The sequence below is a fragment of the Hakea prostrata genome, chromosome 3, assembly GCF_041222555.1.
Source record: "Hakea prostrata isolate BN-2017 chromosome 3, UWA_Hpros_2, whole genome shotgun sequence".
NCBI classification, from domain to species: domain Eukaryota; kingdom Viridiplantae; phylum Streptophyta; class Magnoliopsida; order Proteales; family Proteaceae; genus Hakea; species Hakea prostrata.
The window spans coordinates 47,388,160-47,395,404 of NC_142602.1; the positions used below are offsets into that span (position 1 = coordinate 47,388,160).

Sequence of the window (7,245 nt, forward strand, 5' to 3'; positions counted from 1 at the left end):
AAGTTATTACAATTCTCCAAGTTTAACAGACACAAAGAAAGGAGGTGGGCATCTACTCATAAGTCTCCTTTACAACATATAAGTTCTCTTCAAAAGTGAAGCTCCCAAACTATCCAAGGGCTAACCCTGATACGCCGAAGGATCTTCTTCGGTACCGTCACCGAAGTCTTCATTGTAGCTAGCCTTCGGATAGTGGTATGGGGCATCCCGGTCCACCTAGGGGAACATACCATCTGAATAATCACCTGTAGAGTAGTCTAACACAACATTGCAACATAAAGGAATGAGTTCAAAAGAACTCAGCAAGGTAGTTATTCCACAACACATAATCCACATGATAACAATAATAAAATAATACAGATGATACGAGACATATGATGTAATATGATTCTAACTCTAAGTATGCTGGTCATCTATGGTAGACATGCATTAAGTCGTAGCACCATACTTCTTTAGGTAGTCTCAATCACTCATCACCTAGGGGAATTGGGTCCTGCATCCCTCTCGGACAAATCCATGGTTGGGGGTTTCGGTCACCACTCTCTCACATCACCATTTGGTCTAAGTATTGGCGCATGTCAAGGTAAAGCCTAGCCCAATGCAAGTCATCTACTTAGTCATATCATGTCAGTTCCAGATACGTCTATTCCTCCCCTCTCGGGATCCTTTCTGGTATCCTTCACATTAGAGTCACAGATATTACTCACCGGACTCATCAACCCTATTGGTCATCCACAAATAGTAGACTGGAAGCTCTCACGTCCCCTCACGGATCATTTCACCCGTCTTGAGTGCCTGTGAGCCCAAGTCTAGCCATTTGCAACCCTACCAATAAATGGCCCCTTTCGGGTATCCGCAATGCAATTTATGTCCTCTCACGGAATGGTTACCGGTCTTGAGCGCCCACAAATCCACACTACTAACACGGGTCGTTCGGTCTCAATGCCCTTCCGATTCGGGTCTGATATGATAGGGACATCCTAGCCAAATACCACTATACAAGTCCTGTGTATGTCATCCAATAACCCGGGAAAGCGTCGTGGACATCTTCGAAGAACATCCCATACAATTCCCTTCGATGTCCAAGGACAGAAGCAGCAGTAGGGTACTCCTCAATCCCAAGTTATACTTAAGCAATCACATGCCCAAGTCCATCATATCAATTCACAAGATACAACTTCATAGTAAACATTCTATTCATAACATTGACATAACTCATCATATTTTGAATTTGATAGACATAATAAGGCATTGTAATGAAACTAATGTAAACACAATGCTACTATTATAAGACATATGTAGCAAGTCTAAAATGGTAAGAACATGAGATAGAGACTATGTTCACTAGGTTAGGAATATCAAGTCAAAAATCACACATCCTAAGTAATTGTAGCGATAACTATCCTTACCTTGAGTTGGAGAAGAAGATGGTCCAAGATCACAAGCAAGTGGCCCAATTAGTCTTAAAACCCTAAACAAACATATATGAAGGATTAGAGAAGAAATCAGGACAATCGGAGATCGAACGAATCAAAACTAGGCAAAAGTTGCTGACAGCAACTTTGTTGGTCGATACTTTGGGTCGATGGTATCGACCAATAGTATCAACCCAAAGAGTCTCGGACAGCAAGTTGGATTTTTGGGTTTTGGCTCAAAATTGGTCTTTTGGGTCTCGGATCAATACGAAACTTGGGGAGCAGTCTAAACACAATATAGAGACACTAATTATCAAAGAATTAACATCATCCAATGGTCAAATTAGAAATCCCCAATTTGGCATATCAAGTTCAAGAGTTGTTAATCATGGCATTGGCTATTTCTTAATGCAAGTTGGGGGAAAACATAGTGGATTAGGTAGGGAATAACTTAGGAGAAATATTGAAATCATATGCAAGGTATAAATTAGGTTAATCATAGGCTTCATCTCAGTTTTGGTAAATAAAGTAAGTTGGTAAGCAACAAATCATGGAAATGCATAGTTAATGATCAAAAGGTAAGTAAATCATTGCAAGATTGGGGAAAACATCAATATATGAGGTATAGAAGACTCATGGCAAGGTGTTTGCAAGGTTGCAACACCTTGGCCATGGTCTCAATAGTAAAAATGAGAATAAAGATGAGTGAGAAAGAGACTAGGAGAGAGAGTCATAACTTGAGAGTAGAGCAAAAGAGTGGAAGTGGGTAGTTGGCAATGATTAGTGGGGAAGATGCTTCACCATTACGAAGGAGGCACTACAAGAAAAAGGGCCTACGACGGTGTTTTCAAAATGCTGCCGTAAGTCTAAAAGTGCCGTTGTAAACTTTTCCCGGCACTTAAAAAACGCCACAAAAAATGCCGGCAAAAGTACTACCGTATTGTTACCGCGGCACTAAATGCAAACGACGGGAATTGTGACTTATGACGACACATTTACCGGCATTTCCTAAAAACGCCGTTGTATGTTTTTTTTGCCGGCGTTTTTAGAAAACGCCGTTAAAAGTTATTTATTGTGGCATTTATGAAACGCCGCCATAGGTATTTTTTCCGGCGTTTTTAAAAAATGCAGTCATTTGTTACCTATGCCGGCGTTTTACAAACGCCGGGATAAGTTTTTTTTAATTAAAAAAAAATTGATTCCAAAAAACCAAATTCAATTTTACAAATATAAATGTGCCACTTTCCATTATACATATACCCACAATCCAAAATGTAAGCACAAATGAAGATCCAATTTTACCAATACAACAACTCAGCTTCTAAGCATAGATGAAGACCCAATTCCTTTGTATTGGCCACACAACACTTAGCAGAAAAGTTACCACACAACCATTAGTACAGTTGTACAATCTAAAAAATGAAAGGCAAAAGGGTACAAATAAAAATTATAGATCATAAGATCAAAATTTGAAATAAATTAAATGTCCAAAGAGTGTTCCGCATCCAAAAATCAAACATATATTTATTTTGAATGATGAAGAGTTGACATCCCTTTTCAGGGAATGTAATACAGAGAATTGGGAAGCTTAAATGTTCTCATGGCACCAGGAAGCCCCACAAGGCAGGGCCACTGTGATTCAACCATTCCCAGATACAGTAGCCTTCATGGATCAGCTTCTTCCTCTGCTCTGCCTTGAACTCTTACACTGTCATGCCATTATTCTCATAACCCCTATCATAAACAGACGGTGAGAGACACAACTCATTGAGTTAATGATTGATCTTGATAGAAGATATCAAGAATATAAACTTCTGATTCAACTAAGTGAAAGGATAGAACTTCACCAACCTCAGAATGGGACCAGACCACCCAGTGCAACCAACCTTGAAGAGGTTATCAGTTGTGGGATCCCTGAGGTGTTCTCCTCTTGAAGACATTAAGAAGATCTTCAATCCTCTTCGTTTGATCTCATTAAAGAGGTTCATCGAGTGCTTCAAAGCTGGAGCGTTGCTCTTCCACACCCATTTCTCAAAGTCTGTAACATTGAACTTCTCTCCTCTGAAAACAATAATTAGTTAAAGAAATTGCTGACAAAGGAAAAAGAAGAAAAACGTGGAAGATCTGATAAAAGGTAGGAAATGGAGCCCAGATCAAGAGCTCCTATGTACAGTACCTATGGCGATGTTTCTTGAAGTAAGGAACAGTGGAAAGAAGGGTATCATCAATATCAAAGATCCAAGCATCTTTGCCATCACCAGTCAACTTGAAGTTTTTGCTGAGATAGATGGTGCATTCTTCCAGTGCTTTCTTTGAACCCACCTTGTATTGAGTGGAGGTCATGTACTTGCCGATGTAATCTGTGCATTCTTCAGGGACAACTCAATAGCCACGAATGTCATGGAGCTCGACATTGATCCTCCAAGCTTCACAATAGTTCTTCAGGGTTATCTTCAGGTCATTTGAGTCCTTCCCTATCTTCCACTGGTTCAAGATATTCCAGTTTGCAACTGCTACACCAACAACGAGACTAGAGAAGCACAGCAACAAACCTAGATTTCTTCCCATTTTCTCCTTCTTTATGATCAAAAGACAAAAAGGATTCTGGGGGTGGATCAGGAGAACCGAGCTTTGGATATTTATGTTGGTGGATTTCAAAATTTCAAATTGCACCACATGAACCTGCAAGTTGCAAGAGAGACAATCAAAATTCCATTTCTATTCTGGGGTTTCTTTAAGCACCACATGAGAAGCTTACTTACCCACAACAGCAACCATATCTGTGACTGAGAGTCCTTGGTCTATGAACTTTGCAACGAGAGTAAGAAGACCCTGATCAGGTGTGGGGATGTTTGAGACAGCAAGGCTGTAGCTTGCACTTATGGAATCCTTTCTATCTAGTGGTACATCCCAGTAAGGTCCACCAACCTAAGAAAACAAAAGATTTACAATAATCCATAGGCATCAAAAGATTACTTTGACAAAAAAGTACCTATAAAAGCTGCTGCAGGAATGCAATATAAAAAACATTCCGACTTTAATAAGAATGAAGTGAAACAAAGCAATATCCTAAGTTCTAAACAAGAAAAATTAAAATGCTAATTACTTAACCGCACTGGCATATGTCACATATGTTTAGTATATACCACATAAAGTGTTTATGTTTAATAGATATACATCATGAACATAGAAGAGTAACTGGTCCATGTCTAGTTGATGAGAACTCACAGTAATCAGTCCAAATGGCCATGATTGTGACACCTAATTCCCTGGCTTTTATGGGTGCTCGATCATTGTCTGCTCTCTACCTAACCACTGTTAATAAATAGCACCAATAAAATGCCCATTGTGCTTGTCTCACCAGAACTTGAACCACCATTACCATCAGTTTTAAGGATTAGCTCTAGAAGTAATGGAGAAATGATGACCTTAGAACCATTTTCAATCCTTCTAGCTGCCAAGATATTATAAGAAGAGGAACAGAATGAGTTACCAACTATTTCATATGCTTTGAAAGAAAGCTCAAATATCATAGATGTTTCTAAATTATAAGAAAATGAAGTTGATGCTTGTATCACATGCCAAAGGGCATAGTAACCCATGAGATACTCTTCCAACTTCATTGGTGTGTCACCTTCAATCTTCTTTGGTCTTCGGCCTCTATCCAACATTAGGTTTCTTTTCATACTTGGTGAATCCTTCTGTGTTTCTTGATGTCTATTAATTAATTTACCAAGATGTTATACTTGAAATATAAAAAGGAAAATGACACATGAACTAAACATATCTATCATCTGTGAAAGTAAAGTTAAAAATGGGTGCAACTTACAGAGCTGATCATAAGAGTCATGATCATCAACACCTATTCGGCACTTAACACTAACTGAGGCATTGGAATTGGCAGCAATTGCTGACATAGCCTCCCCAACAAACTACCCTTACAAACACCAAAATGCATCAAGGTTAATTAAAAAAGACAAATTGACAATCTGAAACATGTAAAGTCATGACTGCAGTGTTCGAAATAGAAATTTAATCATATAAGTAATTTGCACCTTTGGATCAAGCATAAGACGCACACCAAAGCACCCATGACCTGCCACTTTTCCGCTAGGGCACCCACAGCTGTTTCATCAACTCTAAGTGAAAATACATGAAGAAGAGAGGCAGTTACATGTAGAAGAACCAATGATGCAGGTGGAGATGGAACCATCGACACTAACAGAAACACAGCAGTAGATATTGCCTGTGATGAGGTTCAATTAGAAATGGCTTCGCATATGCGAGACTCGATCGCAGCTGAATTGTGGAATGACTATATGCTTGATTAGAGAGAGAGAGAGAGAGAGAGAGAGAGAGAGAGAGAGAGAGAGAGAGAGAACAACACAGGAACTAAAACCAGTGTGAAATTGGGAGCCAGATTGGATCCTTAATCAACGAAAGCTTACCTGAGTTTTAGAGGGGGAAAAGCCCTAGTTTCAGGGGAGCGGTGATAACATCTATCTCATCCCTGTCGATTTCTCTGACCTACTCGACGATGCCATGATTGAAACTCGCATGAGCCTTTCAACTTCTCGTTCCCTCACTTCTCTCCAAAAACCCTAAACCTCCTCTCTGCAACTTATCGTACCGCTGCCTTTATCATTGATAACTTCAGCACTGATGCTTTTGATGTAGCCAAGGAACTGAAAATTTCCTCTTACCTCTTCATTGCCTCCACAGCTATGCTTGTGTCTTTGGCGCTTCATCTGCCAAAGCTCGACGAAGAAATCCTAAACCAAAGGAGCGAGAGAGATGATCTGAGAAGAGAAGGAAAAAAAACCCTAAGCGAGGGAGCGAGAGAGACGATCTGAGAAGTAACTTCGTCTTCCAAACTGAAAAAAGCGCGGTGTTTTGGTAGCCAAAAATGGGCGGGCTATATATTTGGGAGGAAATTTGGGTTATGTGGGAAAATGCCGCATATAGGACGACGTTTCAAATGAAACGCTGTGAAAAGCATGAAAATGCTGCATCTACCGCGGCGCTTCTTTGAAATGCCGTGAAAAGCATGAAAATGGCACAACATGAAATACTGCTAAAGTGAAATATGGGCGAGGGCTTTGGCGGGAGGAACTAGGGCAATGACGGCATTTCTAGGAAATGCCACTAAAAAAATGAAATAGAATTAGACAAAAAAGTGATACATAATTAGGGCAACGACCGCGTTTCTTATAAATGCCGCTAAAAAAGTGACACAATTAGGGCAACGACGGTATTTCTAAGAAATGCCACTAAAAAAATGACACGGAATTAGAGCAACGATGGCATTTCTAAGAAATGCCACTGAAAAAATGACATAGAATTGGGCAACCGCTAAAAAAGTGAAATGTGAAAGGCTAACAAAGTGACAACATACGATGGCGTTTATAAAAAACGCTGTGATAAAATGACATACAGTGGCACTTTATAGAAATGTCGCTACATGTTACCATACAACGGCGGTTTTCTAGAAAAGCCGCTATATGTCAATATACTACGGCATTTTCAGAAAACGCCGCTATATCCTTATCCGAAGTGCCGCTATATGCCCATTTTCTTGTAGTGAGGAGTTCTTGGGAGTCTCATCCATGTTCTCAGGTGCCTCAATGATTAGAATAGGGTTCAAAACAATAGGATGGAATAAATAGAGTAGGGAATATTCTACAGAATCTTTAAATCTGGATTCAGCATGTGTTGGTCGATACATTGGGTCGATGGTATCGACCAATAGTATCGACCAAAACATGTTTCAGCAGAATATCTCAGAATAGTTCAACAACTTTAGGTGTGGACTTGGAGGGCTATACAAGGT

General features: G+C 39.8%; 1 pseudogene across 1 annotated transcript; it reads right to left on the reverse strand.

Annotated features, from left to right (window-relative positions):
- Positions 1-2,557: 2,557 nt before the first annotated feature.
- Positions 2,558-6,499, reverse strand: LOC149022368 (acid phosphatase 1-like; annotated as a pseudogene). The gene is made up of 5 exons (XR_016172428.1): positions 5,864-6,499; positions 4,178-5,661; positions 3,592-4,097; positions 3,267-3,476; positions 2,558-3,149 (listed from the first exon to the last, which is right to left on the reverse strand). The product of XR_016172428.1 is annotated as an acid phosphatase 1-like (transcript).
- Positions 6,500-7,245: the final 746 nt, after the last annotated feature.